Genomic DNA, 17,125 nt, shown 5'->3' on the forward strand with positions numbered 1-17,125 from the left:
GGGGAAAATGGGGCTGTCACGGAAGGTGTACAGGAAACTAGAAGACACAAAATGAATATCCGACTCACTGGATCCAGAACTAAGGAACAAAAGGGAGAGCCCTGCATCAGACCTGGCTCTCTCCCTGACTGCTCAGCATATGCGAAAATCCCAATGGTAGATGATCGCATATCCTCGTACCTCGACTGTATAACACCTGAACACCCTATAATAGTGAGGGGACACGGCCACCGGCTCCCTACACTTGATACGGAGGGAGTCAGGGTCACCTGGGATCCAGCAAACAGAAAGACACAAATTAATGAACAAAACTTATCTGTAGAAGACTCAGAAGTAGGATCAGCATGCACACACACTCCAGGAAGGAATATAAACCGCAAAGTGAAGCAGTCTGGGAAGGGATTTAAAGGGATGCAATCAGTGCAACTACATGACAGCTGAGAGAGGCTAACGAGATGAGAAAATGAAAGCGAAACAAAAGGAAGCTCAAGAAGGAGGTTCTGAAAGACATCTATCAGAGCTTCTCAGATGTCTGGTGGTGACAGGGGCCAACTCACCACCCGGCAATGTTACCAAGGCTGCCAGATGATCTAATCTTTCTGGATCACAAGATGCGAAGATCACAACGTAACAGTAAACATTTTAAAGTAGAGAACCTGAATATTAAAGCATTAACATTAGCTTTAGAAGTGCACCATAGTATAACAACATCAACCCTTTTGCAGTGATCCAGCGGGTCACTGCACTTTTCTTCCCACGTAGTATGGAACCATAGAAGCACAATGCAGGGTTCATGAACACAGTTTGCTGTATGAGGCCTTACAATCAGAGAGCGTGTGAATGCACTCTGGGAAGTGAACTTCTGACAGCTTACGCGTTTTAGCTTTGGATTTTTGCGGTTTGGAAATATGCTATATAATCTTCCTATACTGGTTTATCTCCCTCAGCAATCCCTGCTTTGTTTATATGTCAGGATGATGGTGCATAGGGAGGGACATCGGTTACATATCTTCTGGATCAAAACATTGCTTGCCTCCTAAAGTATGCAGGCTTCATGCTGAGTGTATACACATGTCAGGATGCACTAAGTATGGTGTGCCTCTCCTTGCAGCAGCTTGGCGGGCCGCCGGTATACAGGATAATGGTATCTCTAGTGCTAGAAGAGACGTGCTAAGTGTTGCTCTACGAGAGCATCTACTTAATGCAGCTGATGGTTTGAGATTCTGCTGTTTAAAGGGCATCTATCAGCAGTTTTGTACCTATGAAACGGTCTGACCTGGTGCATGTGCACTTGGCAGCTGAAGGCATCCTTAGGATAGGTCATCAATATCAGATCGTCAGGTGTCCGCTGCCAGGGACCTCCACAGATCAGCTGTTTGAAGAGGCTACGGGGCAAAAAGAACAATTGGGGGGAAAAAAAAGAGATTTTTAGCCCAAAATTAGCAAAATGCAATCATAAAAACAAAATTGTCCCCAATAAAGGTGTTCCTTGAGATTAAAAGGATTGAGCATGTTAAAATCCAACAGCCTGATCATTCTTTCCACCAACATCTGCCTTTAGGGGAGAGTCAGGAAGTTCCATACACATTAGATGGTCGGCTGGTCCCGAGTTCATATTGTATTGGCATCTAAAGGGCACGACCGCACAGGGTGGATACGCTGCAGATTAGTTTACAGAAGCAACTTTGTAAAAGACATGTTACATAATCTCATTAAAAAATCAGTGCAAATCTGCCACGGAGCTGACCTGCTTCAGATTTTCAAAGTGGATTGTAACGTTTGCCATGTGCAGTACACCAGGGGTTATATTATGTTTTATTATATAATGTACTGTACACTAGCATGAAAAAGTATGGTTGGCAGTAAAGGGGTTAACTACCCTGTTCCTCCCCTCTTTGTTAGAGTGGGCTGGTCCTGCTTCCTGCCAAGAGGGGCAGTTCTAGTTTAGATAGTGTGGCTTCCCTAAGACCTCCTACACCAAAGGTCTTAGGGACCAGCACTGTATTCTACTCCCGAGAGAGAGAGAGAGCAAGAGTGAAGAATTTCCAAATGATGGCTTTATTGAAAGTGGCCAGAAAAATCACAGCTTTACAGACCCTGCTGTAGGTGAAGGACTACGGCTCAGACACCCATCACCTAGATTACAACTCAAAACCTGTATTACACAGTGGACACCTATATTCATAAGTGTCAGCATATGGCCTCATGCACACGGTCGTTATTTTATGGGGCCGCAAAAGATGCGGACAGCACTCAGTGTGCTGTCCGCATCCGTCGCTCCGTTCTGTTGCCCCGCTAAAAAAAATAGCATGTTCTATTCTTGCAAATTGCGGAACGTGCACGGACGCCATCCATGTTTTGCGGATCCGCGATTTGCGGACCACAAAACACACCACGGTCGTGTGCATGAGGCCTACAGCTGTTAACCCAGAAGTGCAAGGGAGAGTCATCAGTAAGATAGCACACTAGAGTTACCATTAACTGCCACTCATGCAGCCATCATACCCCATCAACTGGGGTCAGAAATTGCACTTTGTACCATCTGTATACCAGTTATATTTTGCAGACTTATTCTTTTACTTTTGGCCTGAGTCTTTAAATCATCTTTCCACTGCACCGATCCCCAGGGAGCAATGGACTAAGGGAGTACATCGTGACACATCATCTTATCAGGGCCACTATCACTCTCATCCTCTGCACTGGCTCCTCAGGGGCTTGCTGCATGTGCATAGGGTGAATTCTAAGGTGAATACAAAACAAAATCTGCGACATATCTGCATGTAACACAGAGTTTGCAGCGCATTTATTGCAGATGTTGCCACAAAATGGCAGCAAAATTCTTCTACTGCAAAAAAACTATAAAAACTATAAATACATCAGGAGGCCCCATAGCAAAAAAAACAATTTGGGTCTTTCTGCCAATACATACCATGAAACCTCACAGTCTGGCTGATGTGTAGTAATGCGATTGTCCAGGGACACATCAGGCCCCATTTATCAGCTTCATCAGAAAAACATGTCCTTAGTGCCCATAACAATTATTCGGCTGCCGTTTTTCTTATCACAAATTACACTAGAAAAATGAAACTCGGGCACGGGTTGGTTGCTCTGAACAAGGGCACGTTTTATGCTCTTTTCTTTTTTTTAAGGCTCGAATAGTGAAATGTGATTATTTTGTAGTTTTCCTAGAAAAGACTGCTGTTCATAAGCATCTTGATGGCACAATTACGTTACTAAAGATTGTCCATGTGCCTAGGGGCTAATAACGCAATGTGACGAACATTGTATTCCTCTATATATTCTGGTGGTCATAACCGGATTAACTAGATTGCTATATTAGCAAGCCGAATACCTCAGGCGTTGGTGTACGACTATGAAAGAGAATCAATGAACTCCTGGCAAAGATTTAAAAATGGAAAATGCAGCAGACATGATATAATACTGTTAGAGGAGGTCTATTGGTGATGAACATACAACGTTTAACAGTTCCTGGACGCTCGCTTCTTTACAGGAGTTCTCCACTTTTGACAATTCCATGCTAGAAAGATCCATTGGCAAAAGGCAGATAACAAAATGCCCCTCTCCTCGGAACCCTAGCAATTAGCTGTTATCTGTGGAAAGACTTGCCAGCAAGTGTTCAGTTTCCCTGCAGCGCCACCACAGGGGAAATGAAGCATTACACAGTGCCTATTCATATCAATGGGTTGTCTGTGTAATATAGGACAGAGCAGGTCCTCCAGGGCATGACCCTGCACATGTCACTACTAAGTCAACCTATTTAAACTTAAGGGGGTTGTTCACCCATGGGGACCTTTTCTACAGACCCCACAGCATGGCTGGACTTGTGGTGGTAATGGGTTCCGTCTCCATTGGAGCAGGCTCTGCAGGTCCTGGGTCTTCCCAAGTCAACATCCGATTTGATGCCAGGTCATGTGACCGCTGTAGCCATTGACTGGTCACAGCAGTGACGTCTCATCCATGTGTCATGTCACTGGGTCATATGACACATGGGTGACACATCACCACTGCAGCGATCATGGGACCTGGCACTAAACAAGTTGTTAACATGGGAAAACCAGCAGTAACTAAGGGAAAACAGTGGTATGTGGTGGTAATGCTGCAACAGCAATAACATATGCTAAAATAGATTTTTTTTTTTTATGAAAACATGACAGTTACACTTTAATGGTCCTGAACCTTCTAAGATGGCTGGTATCTTTCCCTCAGGGTTACTCTGATGATAATGTTTCTTCTTTGGCAACTGTTGTCTCTGAGACAAAGGTTCTCTGGACTTGGGCCTAGTCTTTAGAAGCTTGGACATGTACAGTAGGTCTTGTATGTAGCTCTGCTATGACTAAACTCATTCTTGAGGGGGCTGACCCAGTCCATCACCCTAAGAACCTAACCAGTCTGCCAGCATTAACCATAAATTGCTCATACATTTCTATTAGGTATCTATAGTACTCACAACTTTTAACTCAGGTACAAAAAGTTAACTTTTTATTAGCAGTAATTAACCCTTTGATTTCATCCTCTGGGGCAGTGCACATGCATCAGTTCACTGCTAGACTACTAAACCCCCTTCTGTGACTTGTCAATGAACAGATTGGCACAGGTATCCTAAACTCTGCCATTAAGGTTCTTCACCTCTCCTCTCGTTCCTCAGATGCCACCTTTCAGTGTCAGTTCCTCCAGTTGCTGCCCAGTGCTCATTCAACAGAAAACAATGCAAATTTCTTATCAAACCTATTAGACATTCATAGAACATGTGGAACTTGATACAGTGCCAGTCCTTAATAAAAAGTGCCATGTAATGCTTAATTTTTCCTTCGGGGGAGCTGCTGCAAAACTTGCCATATGTTCAGTGACTTACCCTGTAATGGCATCCTATCATTGGAGCACCTGCTAGGAGCTGTGTAGACCAGCCAGCAGCTATAAGTTGTGTTTTTGTGCAGTCATAAGTCTTGTGACACGGGTTTAGAATGTCTGTCATGTGTGTTATTCTGAATAATGCAGAGTATTCTCCTTCAGAGCTCTTCTCATTTTTCATGTAAGAAGCTGCCTCTGTGTTATAAATACATGTCTACTTAAAAAAATGATGTTTTAAGATTCAAAAGATAGAAAGTCCTAAATCGGCTGGAAGCCAAGGGGTTAGACAGGTTGCCAGCAACAGTTCTGCTCTTTCCAGGCAGCTGATGTCAGTGTTTTCCTCATATATTCTACCCCTTCTAGATGGTGATTTATACACAGAGTCTTATAGAAGAACAACAAATGTGTGTGAAGCAGGGGCGTTGTTAGGGTCTGAAGACATCTGGGGCACGAGCCCACGTGAAGCCATGCCCCCATCCCATGAAGCCACGCCCTCATAGCCACGGGGGGGGGGGGGGCTTCACAGTATTTATTAACCCCTTTCAGCAGTCCCCCCTTCAGTGAATGGGGGACTGCTGTATGGGGTTAATAACTACAGTGAAGGTGAAGGGCCTAGCCATCTGGCCAACCCCACAGATCATCCATAACAGTGCCATCCACAGATCCCCCTCCCCATAACAGTGCCATCCACAGATCCCCCTCCCCATAACAGTGCCATCCACAGATCCCCTTAACAGTGCCATCCACAGATCCGCCTCCCCATAACAGTGCCATCCACCACAGATCCTCCTCCCCATAACAGTGCCATCCACCACAGATCCTCCTCCCCATAACACTGCCATCCACCACAGATCCTCCTCCCCATAACAGTGCCATCCACCACAGATCCCCCTTAACAGTGCCATCCACAGATCCCCCCTCTATAAGTGCCATCCACAGATCCCCCTCCCCATAACAGTGCCATCCACCACAGATCCCCCTTCCCATAACAGTGCCATCCACCACAGATCCTCCTCCCCATAACAGTGCCATCCACCACAGATCCTCCTCCCCATAACAGTGCCATCCACAGATCCCCCTCCCCATAATAGTGCCATCCACCACAGATCCCCCTCCCCATAACAGTGCCATCCACCACAGATCCTCCTCCCCATAACAGTGCCATCCACCACAGATCCCCCTCCCCATAACAGTGCCATCCACCACAGATCCTCCGCCCCATAACAGTGCCATCCACCACAGATCCCCCTCCCCATAACAGTGCCATCCACAGATCCCCCTCCCCATAATAGTGCCATCCACCACAGATCCTCCTCCCCATAACAGTGCTATCCACCACAGATCCTCCTCCCCATAACAGTGCCATCCACAGATCCCCCTCCCCATAACAGTGCCATCCACCACAAATCCTCCTCCCCATAACAGTGCCATCCACCACAGATCCTCCTCCCCATAACAGTGCCATCCACCACAGATCCTCCTCCCCATAACAGTGCCATCCACAGATTCCCCCTCCCCATAACAGTGCCATCCACCACAGATCCTCCTCCCCATAACAGTGCCATCCACCACAGATCCTCCTCCCCATAACAGTGCTATCCACCACAGATCCTCCTCCCCATAACAGTGCTATCCACCACAGATCCTCCTCCCCATAACAGTGCCATCCACCACAGATCCTCCTCCCCATAACAGTGCAATCCACCACAGATCCCCCTCCCCATAACAGTGCCATCCACAGATCCCCCTCCCCATAACAGTGCCATCCACCACAGATCCTCCTCCCCATAACAGTGCCATCCACCACAGATCCTCCTCCCCATAACAGTGCCATCCACAGATCCCCCTCCCCATAACAGTGCCATCCACAGATCCCCCTCCCCATAACAGTGCCATCCACCACAGATCCTCCTCCCCATAACAGTGCCATCCACAGATCCCCCTCCCCATAACAGTGCCATCCACCACAGATCCTCCTCCCCATAACAGTGCCATCCACCACAGATCCCCCTCCCCATAACAGTGCCATCCACAGATCCCCCTCCCCATAACAGTGCCATCCACCACAGAACCCCCTCCCTCTAACAGTGCCATCCACAGATCCCCCTCCCCATAACAGTGCCATCCACAGATCCCCCTCCCCTCACAGGAGTGTACAACTGTACATTAACATTTTAAACTGTAATCCATCCGTATCCTGCAACTTTAACTTTATAGATCAGATTCAGCGTTCATTTCTAGTCTTACTCAGTCTCAGGCTCAGCTAGTCAGCTCCAGTAACAGGCAGTGCGGGCGGTGCTCACTCACTGACGTCACGCGCCTGCCCCGCCTTGTGGGAGGAGCAGGCGCCTGACATCAGTGAGCAAGTGCCGCCCTCACTGCCTGCTGTTATTGGAGCTGCAGTAAAATCTAGTGAGAGATGAGCGGGCGGCTGCGGCTGATTTCAATTTAAAAGTTAAGTCTGCAGGGCAGGTGCCAGGCGGATTAGGATTAAAGTTTTTTAGAGTTAAAGTGGCGGGGCTGGTGTAGCGCAGGAGAGACAGAGCGCTGGCCGGCCCTGCCAGCATAACATTCGGGGCACTGGTCAAAACATCCGGGGCTCAAGCCCCGAATGTTTTCACCTAACGACGCCCCTGGTGTGAAGGATAAGTTATAGTACATCCAGTTGTGATCTGTACATGGTGCAATGTCTCTATGCCCAGCTGATGAGGTATGGTGGCAGACAATAGTACTCTAGAGTAGTCTTTCTCTCTCACTCCTGATTTCCCTTCACTAGCATCAATAAGATGGCATTTGTGGCTATAGGAGTCCACTTATGAAATGTAGGCTTTTGAGTGTGCCTGTCGTGCACTGTGGTGATGGGTGTCTTTACTTCTTATCCCCTCACCTGCAGCAGAGTCTGCATAACTGTAGTGCTGATCACTCTGCTGACTGTAAACACTGTAGCTTGCAGATTTTTTGGTGCCCTGGGATTCTGCAGTCTCCCTGAAGTAGTGGTCCTCACAGAAGTGCTGTATCCTTAGTCCCAAGGTCCATGTAGTGAGATCAAATGGAGTTGCTCCCTAATTCCAGGCTTTTTCAGCTAACTCTTTTAGAACTCTCTAGAACTCCCCCTCCTGACAGAAAGCAGGAACAGCCCACTCCCACCAAAAGTGGAAGAATGGAATGGTAAGTTCCATTCCTGATGCCAACCATACCTTATCATTCCTGAAGCATACGGCAGATACAGAACACAAAACATGACAATTAGTACAACATATAAAAAACAATTGCAGATACCATATCTGAGGTATTGCACCAGTGGACCATCTAAAATGTATGGAGGCTTCCTGACTCTCAAACAAGGGCAGATGTCAGGAAAGAAGGATCAGGCAGTTGGATTTCAACATGCCCCTTCTTTTTGACGATAAGCTGCCACCAGAGGAGTCTGGCAGTAGTTTACTTCCTGAGCTGAGCATGTATGAGGGATTAGGAGAAACAGCTGTCTTCCAAATGACAGTTTGGCCGAAAGCTAAATAATGTGTAGGATTTTCCAGGATGCCAAAATGTTTTATTGGAGGTCAGGAATGTTATGAATTAATAGAAGAAACCTTACTCAACTGCTCAATCTACCCTGCCGTTCCACCATCACTGCTCTGGTGCCCCAGCGTTCACGTGTCTGACTACTCCAAGTGATCACTGCAGCCAGTCACTGACCTCAGCAGTCATGTGAGGTAGTCGGGTACATCATTGTTGTAGCAAGACCAGCGCTGCGGCAATGACATGCCTGACTATTCCAGCTGACACAAGACCAGTGATTGGCTGCAATGGTCATGTAGAGTAGTCAGGCACTTCATGACTGCGGCGGGCTACACATTCACGGATTCAGGTGGAGATTAAGGCTTCTTGGTTTATTTTATAACATTTCAGGCCTTCACCACAATTTTGAAGCCATGTATGTTTTTGCAGGGGCCATTTTATGGACTTGGTATTATGTATGTTTGATGCATTTTATTAAAATACATTAGTAGTTCTCTTAGATGGCTATGCTCCTTTTTTATGTGAATGGAGTCAATGCCCTTGTGCAGCGAGTCCTTGTGGAGCTGAATAAGAGGATGGGAGTGGAAGTGACTATTGGTGCAAAACAGTCTATAACAGTGGCTTACTTCAGGTCATTGTTCCATAAGGCCCTGCAGTGGATGGAGGACACACCCTTTCTTTCCTCTGGGCACACCCTGACACTGGGGTATTTGCCTTACGGTAGTTTTGGGTGCCCTTAATGTCTTGTTCATATGGGCAGGGAGTGTGGTGATGCAGGAGTCATTAAACCAGGCCACCTTTACTGTAGTGCAAGATGGCAGTTGTAGTGCATCCAACAGCTAAACACAGTCTTGTCTGTACATAGTGCAACTCTTTTCCTAGATGGCAATGTTTGACTTTAGGCATCTCTGGAAGTTATGGCCCTCTTTATATGTCTTGTAATAGTTTCTCTCATTAGAATCTCTGGTAGGTGACTGTACTCTTGCAATAATGACTGCAATTCACAATGTGGCGTGCTGGTCCAAATGACTATGATTGGCCAAATTGTGTCCAAGTGTGTAGGGCGTCTTAACTTGTTATCCCTCCACAGCAGCAAAGTATGATTAGCTGTAAAGGCAGGTTACCTTGCTGACTGACTCTTCTCTTGGCCTTGCACATTTTCTATCTTTTAGATCTTTCGCCTTTCTTTCTCCAAGAGCATGCAGAGAACTGTAAGTCTCTGAAATTTGAGGTGCACATGGTGTCTGCTCCTTCCGTTTTCCTTCAAGTTCTCCCTCAGACTCCACTACTCTAGACTAGGAGTCGGGACCAATCCACTTCTTCTCCTTCCTAAAATGGCTAGCCATGCTGAGTACACATTACACAGCATTGTAAATTATTACAAAAGTTACAGTACATAACATTACAAACTATTTGAAGACACACCCTGTACTGGGGAACTGAAAAAATGCCATTAAAAACAACCCCCCCCCCCTTCAAAATGCCTGTTTTGTTGATCACATGTGAATTTGGCATGGGAAAGGGAAGCAACACATGCTCTACGGAAGAATCTAGACCATCCTCTAACCAGTTCCTGAGGGGCAAGCTGGGGCATGCGTATAACTAGACTAGCAGGTAGAGCAGCTGCCCATCTCACTAGGTAATAGAAAAATCTCTTTAAGAAAATATAGCGCAGATGGCATTCCAACCATATGACCTGAGCTACCTTTTTGGCGACTATGGAATCAAATATTTTTTTTGTCTTTTGGTTGTCTATATTCTTTTATGCATGTTTAGAGCATGAACGTTTGGGAGAATGTCATGCATTCTATGCCGCTCTTCTCATTAGGAACCTGGCACAAGTTCTGTACTGTACTTGAAAAAAAAAAAAACTAATTGGTTACTAATTGGTGTTGAAGATAAAAGGCCTGTTATATTTGTCTTTTATGTCAGAATTTGCTTAGATAAGTGGAGAATTTCCAGACCGGCAAAAGCCTCCTTTCCCTTTGCAGTGAATTGCACTGAAGATCCGGGACAGCACATCAGTCCTTTTTAAATTCTTCCAAGCTTTTATGTATCCCTTAAAGTCTCCTTCATCTTATAATGAATAGGATCATAACAAATTCTTTCATTTTACTGCCTTATAAACAGGTGACAAGAGTCTTCTAGATTATGAACATACAGATGATATATGACAAATATTATACATGACACTAAAGGGGTTCTCTGGCTACAGATATTGAAGATCTGTCACACTGCATCCCCACGTTCAGCTGTTTTAGGCAGCCATCGGAGATGGAAACCATGTAAGGGGTGTGGGAATTCGCTCTGGTAGACAGGGTGTGCGGACGCAGTACACAGGCAAATTACCAGTTCTTAAATCAAACTTCCGTGTTTATTCACACATAAAGCAAAAACGAAACATCACTTTGCAGTCTTGGTGTTAGTTCACACACAAAGGAAAGTCCACATAACAAAAATCACCCTGTTAGCAGTTCTGCCTCCAGCAGTCCATAGCAGGCTTTTAGGGGCCCGTTTCCCTTACAGACGAGTCTCAGCCCTCCAGCAGGGCACAAGCCTCAGATCCCAGCACGCACACACCTTCTGAGCTCCACTGTCAGACTGAGGTAATCCTCCTCACCTGACAGTGCTGGCTGGTTTTTAGGCCTGGCAAAACCCGGCCTGGAACATGGGGAGTATTCACCCACCCAGCACTTTGACTACTCCCAGTAAGAGCTGTCCCGGATCTGCTATACAGCCATCCTAAGTATTAAGATGTCAAACAGCAACTGCTGCTGACACATAAAAAACGGCTCCTACTCCACCGAGGCCAGTAACCTCGGTGACACGTACCTATCATCCACGATGATTCCTTGTACCTTCTTACATACCTCCCCCTTTGTTAAACCCTGAGGGGGTGAACACATGCCATATAGTATACTCGGGACAGGGCAGCCGCGTTTCCCAGCAACCGGCCTGCCCTGTGTTCTACGGAGAACTTAAAGTTTTGTAAGGACAGGAACCACCTGGTGACTCGGGCATTTCTCTCTTTGCCCTGGCTCAACCACTTGAGAGGGGAGTGGTCAGTCACCAGGCGGAATGTTCTCCCCAACAAATAATAGCGGAGAGACTTGGTCTCAGCTGGGGTGAGCTTGCGGCTTAGGAAGACAACGGGATGCTTCTCCCCATTGACTACCTGAGACAGTACAGCACCGAGGCCTACTTTGGAGGAGTCTGTCTACACTATGAATTCCTGCTTGAAGTCGGGCGTCACCAAAACCGGGGACCCACACAGGGCTGCCTTCAAAGCGGAGAAAGCCTCTTACGCCCGGTCATTCCAGTGAATCATCACTGACTAGCGTCCTTTCAATAACCCTGTCAATGGCGCGGCTACGGTAGCAAAGTGGGGAATAAATCTCATGTAATAGCCTATCATTCCTAGGAATGACTTTACTTGTTTAGTGGTCACAGGTCAGGGGCAATTTCTTATCGCCTCTATTTTGTTTACTTGGGGTTTGATCACTCCGCTCTCAATGACATACCCCAGGTATTTAGTCTCCTCTAACCCTATCACACATTTTTTTTGGTTAGCAATTAGTCCCGCCTCCTGAAGGGAGTCCACTACAGCCTGCACTTTGGGTAGGTGACTTTCCCAATTGGTACTGTGGATGACAATATTGTCCAGGTAAGCCGAAGCGTACCAACCATGTGAACGCAGCACAATGTCCATAAGCCGTTTAGAAGTGGCGGGGGCACCATGCAGACCAAAGGGTAGCACTTTGTACTGATACAGCCCTTTGGGTGTGATGAAGGCAGTTTTCTCTTTGGCATCCTCCGTTAAGGGCACCTGCCAGTACCATTTCGTGAGGTCCAAAACAGAAAAATAACGGGCTTGTCCTAACCTCTCGATAAGCTCATCCATCTGGGGCATGGGGTACGCATCGAATTTGGAAATCTCGTTCAGTTTACGAAAATCGTTACAGAACCGGAGTGTCCCGTCAGGCTTGGGTATTAGCACTATAGGACTAGCCCACTCACTTTTAGACTCCTCAATGACGTCTAGCCTCAGCATCATCTGCACTCTGTGATGGCTTGTCACCGAGCCTCGGGTACCCGGTATGGTTTTAGCCGGACTTTCGCCTGGCCTCCTGAGCCTGCTTAGAGGAGAGGCTGTCAGCAATTCTTACTGTGGCAGCCGCTTCCCTTGCTTCAGAAAGGGGGGACGAAACCTCTTCCCCTAGAAAACCTGGCCGCGGGCTGTCTTCAGTACAGGTTTCCCTATCTTTCCATGGTTTAAGTAGATTCACATGGTACACCTGCTCTGGCTTTTGCCTCCCTGGCTGGTGTACCTTGTAATTTACCTCTTTAATTTTTTCAAGTACCTCGTAGGGCCCCTGCCACCTGGACAGAAACTTACTGTCCACGGTCAGCACCAGAACCAAAACCCGATCACCCGGGTTAAAGATCCGGACCCGAGCCTGCCGATTATAGATCTGACTCTGGGCTCGCTGAGCGGCCTCCATATGCTCCCTGACAAGAGGCAAAAGGGTCTCTATCCGCTGTTGCATCTTGGTAACATACTCAAGGACACTTCTATGTGGAGTGGTTGCTGTTCCCACGCCTCTTTGGCTACGTCCAACAAACCACGAGGATGTTTGCCATATGGGAATTCGAAGGGCGAGAACCCAGTAGAGGCCTGGGGCACCTCTTGCACAGCGAACATGAGATAGGGCAGAAGAAGGTCCCAGTCCTTCCCATCTTTAGACACCACCCTTTTTAACATGGTTTTTAATGTTTTATTAAACCTTTCAACCAGACTTTCTGTTTGCGGATGGTAAATGGACGTCCGAAACTGTTTGATATGCAGCAACTTACAGAGCTCCCTCATGACCTTAGACATAAAAGGGGTCCTCTGGTCATTCAGAACCTCTTTAGGTAGCCCCACTCGGGAGGACATTTCCATTAGCTCCTTAGCTATCAGTTTAGCCGATGTATGTCGCAGTGGCACCGCCTCCGGGTACCGAGTGGCGTAATCTAGGACGACCAGGATGTGTTGGTGTCCTCTAGCGGACTTTGGTACTGGGCCTACGAGGTCCATCGTGACTCTCTCAAATGGTACCTTGATGATTGGGAGAGGTACCAAGGGACTGCGGAAAAGGTGCTGGGGGCTAGTTGCTTGGCAGGTCGGGCAAGACTTACAGAATTCGTCCACCTCTCTAAACACACTGGGCCAGTAGAACCATTGTAGTATCTGGTCCTGTGTTTTCTGCATCCCCAGATGCCCCCCGAGAACATTTTGGTGGGTTAACTCTAACATGAGTTTGCGATAAGCCTGGGGCACCACTAACTGTTCAATATGTTCACCCCCCCCAGACTCTGCCCCTGGTTGTTGTGGTTCACCATCTACTATTAATACATTTCCCCAAGCTTGGGATAGGGTTGGGTCTCTGTGTTGTGCAGCACCAAAATTATCCCCAGAGACATTAAGGTCGGCCAGCTCAGGCCCCGGCGGCAAGTCCTCTACATCTACCACCATTACATGCAGTCACTCTCATAGCAGGCTATAGTGCCAGGAAGTCTCTACCTATTATAAGTTCGTAGTGTAAATTTGTGGCAACTGCCCCTTCGTGAGTCCACCTGCCGGCCCCTGCGGTTAGAGACACCAGGGCGGTGGGATAGTCTTTTAAGTCTCCATGGATGCACATGACCCCGACTTTCTGGCCAGTATACTCCGTGGACCGTAACAGGGGAGCCCTTACTAGGGACACTAGACTCCCTGAGTCCAGCAGAGCCTCCGCTGGAGTGTCTCCCACTTCCACCCGGCACAAGTGGTTTAGAGTTTCTGGGATACTTGCTGCACACTGCTTCCTGGCATATAACGACTGACGGTAGCCATAGTTAGTATCCATGGGTTCCACCTGATGTGGACAGTAAGCTCTTACAGTTGCAAGAAAAAGTATGTAAACCCTTTGGAATGATATGGATTTCTGCACAAATTGGTCATAAAATGTGATCTGATCTTCATCTAAGTAACAACAATAGAAAATCACAGTCTGCTTAAACTAATAACACACAAAGAATTAAATGTTACCATGTTTTTATTCAACACACCATGTAAACATTCACAGTGCAGGTGGAAAAAGTATGTGAACCCCTAGACTAATGACATCTCCAAGAGCTAATTGGAGTGAGGTGTCAGCCAACTTGAGTCCAATCAATAAGATAAGATTGAAGGTGTTGGTTACAGCTGCCCTATAAAAAACACACACCAATTCTGGGTTTGCTTTTCACAAGAAGCATTGCCTGATGTGAATGATGCCTCGCACAAAAGAGCTCTCAGAAGACCTACGATTAAGAATTGTTGACTTGCATAAAGCTGGAAAGGGTTTTAAAAGTATCTCCAAAAGCCTTGCTGTTCATCAGTCCACGGTAAGACAAATTGTCTATAAATGGAGAAAGTTCAGCACTGCTGCTACTCTCCCTAGGAGTGGCCGTCCTGTAAAGATGACTGCAAGAGCACAGCGCAGACTGCTCAATGAGGTGAAGAAGAAGAGTGTCAGCTAAAGACTTACAACAGTATCTGGCATATACTAACATCCCTGTTAGCGAATCTACGATACGTAAAACACTAAACAAAAATGGATTTCATGGGAGGATACCACAGAGCAAGCCACTGCTGTCCAAAAAAAAAAACATTGTTGCACGTTTACAGTTTACACAAGAGCACCTGGATGTTCCACAGCAGTACTGGCAAAATATTCTGTGGACAGGTGAAACCAAAGTTGAGTTGTTTGGAAGAAACACACAACACTATTTGTGGAGAAAAAGAGGCACAGCATCCCAACTATGAAGTATGGGGGTGGGGGCATCATGGTTTGGGGCTGTTTTGCTGTGTCAGGGCCTGGACGGATTGCTATCATCGAAGGAAAATTGAATTCCCAAGTTTTTCAAGACATTTTGCAGGCCATCTGTCCACCAGTGGAAGCTCAACAGAAGATGGGTGTTGCAACAGGACAACGACCCAAAGCATAGAAGTAAATCAACAACAGAATGGCTTAAACAGAAGAAAATACGCCTTCTGGAGTGGCCCAGTCAGAGTCCTGACCTCAGCCCGATTGAGATGCTGTGGCATGACCTCAAGAAAGCGATTCACACCAGACATCCTAAGAATATTGTTGAACTGAAACAGTTCTGTAAAGAGGAATGGTCAAGAATTACTCCTGACTGTTGTGCACGTCTGATCTTCAACAACAGGAAACATTTGGTTGAAGTTATTGCTGCCAAAGGAGGTTCAACCAGTTATTAAATCCAAGGGTTCACATACTTTTCCCACCTGCATTGTGAATGTTTACATGGTGTGTTCAATAAAAACATGGTAACATTTAATTCTTTGTGTGTTATTAGTTTAAGCAGACTGTGATTGTCTATTGTTGTGACTTAGATGAAGATCAGATCACATTTTATGACCAATTTGTGCAGAAATTCATATCATACCAAAGGGTTAACATACTTTTTCTTGCAACTGTATATGGCCAGGCTCCTGACACCGCCAGCAGACTATCGGAGCCAGGTTCGTAGGGGGTACATCCCAGGTGGGTTTGGTTGGTACAAGTCGCCGGGTATGGGATGGAGATTTACGGTGTTTGACTGCCCCCCTCCCAAAAGAACCCCCCGTAAGATTCCTAGTAGCCTCGTAGCGCTCCATCAGGTCCACCATTTCCAGGGCATTTCCAGGAGACACCTGGCTGATCCAGGGGGTGGCAGAGCCCTCCAGAACATATCAGCCAATAGTCTAACCAGCATAGCCGTGGGACTTAGCACATCAGGCTGTAGCCACTTTTGCAAGAGGTGGAATAAGTCATAATACTGAGGTCTCGCAGGCTACGCCGGCTTAAACCCCCACTGATGTACCCGCTGGGCCCGGACCAACACATTCACCCACAATCTTGCCAAAATCGCACCCTTTACTTTTTGGTAGTCGGCCGCTTGATCGTCCAGCAAGTCAAAATACACTTGCTGGGAATCGGATGCCAGGAACGGAGCGACGACCTCTGCCAACTGGTCTCGGGTAGCTTCTCCCTGATGGCCACTTTCTCGTAAATCGGCAGGTAGGTTTCATTGTCGTCTGCAGGGGTCATCTTAGGAATCACGGCACAGACTGCTTTCCGGGCATCGTGGACATTCGGGGTTGCTCCTGCTGTCTGCAAAGCCATCACATGTTGTAGCAGCAACTGGTTGGTCTCCTGCCACTGCTTATTAGCCTCGCGTTAGTGCAGGTTTGTCTCTTGCTGCTGTAGATTAGCCTCCATGAGGGCCTTCACAACAGCCTCCATTTTGTCTTGGGGCACAGCTGGTTTAATGTACAACATACAACCATGCCTGGAAAAATGCAGAACCCAAAAATATCAGCATTCACGCCAGCCTCCCTGCTCTTGCCCGCATCTTCCACTAATTGTGGGGATTCGCTCTGGTAGACAGGGTGTGTGGACGCAGTACAGAGGCAAATTACTAGTTCTTAAATCAAACTTCCGGGTTTATTCACACATAAAGCAAAAACGAAACGTCACTTTGCAGTCTTGGTGTTAGTTCACACACAATGGAAAGTCCACATAACAAAAATCACCTTGTTGGCAGTTCTGCCTCCAGCAGTCCATAGCAGGCTTTTAGGGGGCCCGTTTCCCTTACAGACGGGTCTCAGCCCTCCAGCACGGCAACATGCCTCAGATCCCAGCACACACACCTCCTGAGCTCCACTGTC

Source organism: Bufo gargarizans, chromosome 6 (assembly GCF_014858855.1).
Source record: "Bufo gargarizans isolate SCDJY-AF-19 chromosome 6, ASM1485885v1, whole genome shotgun sequence".
Classification (NCBI taxonomy): Eukaryota; Metazoa; Chordata; class Amphibia; order Anura; family Bufonidae; genus Bufo; species Bufo gargarizans.